This window comes from Borostomias antarcticus (assembly GCF_949987555.1).
Source record: "Borostomias antarcticus genome assembly, chromosome: 6".
NCBI classification, from domain to species: domain Eukaryota; kingdom Metazoa; phylum Chordata; class Actinopteri; order Stomiiformes; family Stomiidae; genus Borostomias; species Borostomias antarcticus.
In genome coordinates, this window is record NC_140239.1 from 17,506,931 (window position 1) to 17,507,975 (window position 1,045).

Here is a 1,045-nt window from a genome sequence, read left to right on the forward strand (position 1 = left end):
TTATGCGCCGGAGGCACATAAACATAACAAAATAAATCATAGAAAACAGTTTTGATTAATTGGAGTGATGTCTTTTCTTTTTTTTTTTTTCAAGAATATGTCCAATTAGTTAAAGGCTGTGCGCTTGATATTGTAATGTGGCGGTTTTACCTCTAAGGGCTGGATGATATCAATTCAGTTGGAGTCACACCTCCGAAAACTAGTTTGCAAAACAGATCTGAGCATATTAAGTTAACATGACAATACAGTGAATTGAGTTTGAAGTTAGCATCATCTAACACAACTTTAAGTGGCAGTCATTTCAAATTATTAAAATACTTGCGGTTCCAACCGGTTTGGCATTTATCCGGTAGTCCAGGAACGTCAGTTCTCTGTAAAACTCAAAACCAATGAATGTGCATCTGAAATCAGTAAAACATGAAATCTTATACAAAACAAAATTGGGTTGTCAGACAATATGTATCAGACTAAGATATTGGCAAATATGAATGTTTTTTTTTTTTCTTACCTTTACCCTTTCCCCCCCCCCCCCTCCCCGTGTCACGTACACCCTCACTCTCCCTAGCTTTCCCTACTGCACTGTCTACCTGTCCTACATCTAGTCAGGAACCACCTCCCTGTGGAGTATTAACAAAAGACTTTTGAAATTTAGCATATAGTCTACATGTCCTCTGTAAATGTCCTCTGCGGTTGCAGAAATAACAACGCTGATCAGATTTGTAACCCCTGCTGTTTCGTTGTGAATATACCTGATTATCTCTATAGCCTCCATCTTGTTTTTTTCTGTCCCCCATCGGTAGTTGCTTAGTGCGAGTGATGTTGTTGAAATACCTACACTGTGCAGCTCGTAGCCTCACAGAGTCCCTTTTTATCTCAGCTTCACATTGTTCACTTAGCAGACGGATTATTGGCAAGCATAGTTTACCAAACTCATTAACCAGATGTTCAACAGAATCAGCAGAATCTGGACGGTCAACTTGTGAGTTAGAAGCAGAAACAAAGGGATGGGGCAGAGACTCTGAAGTGTCAAATAGGTGACCAGGGG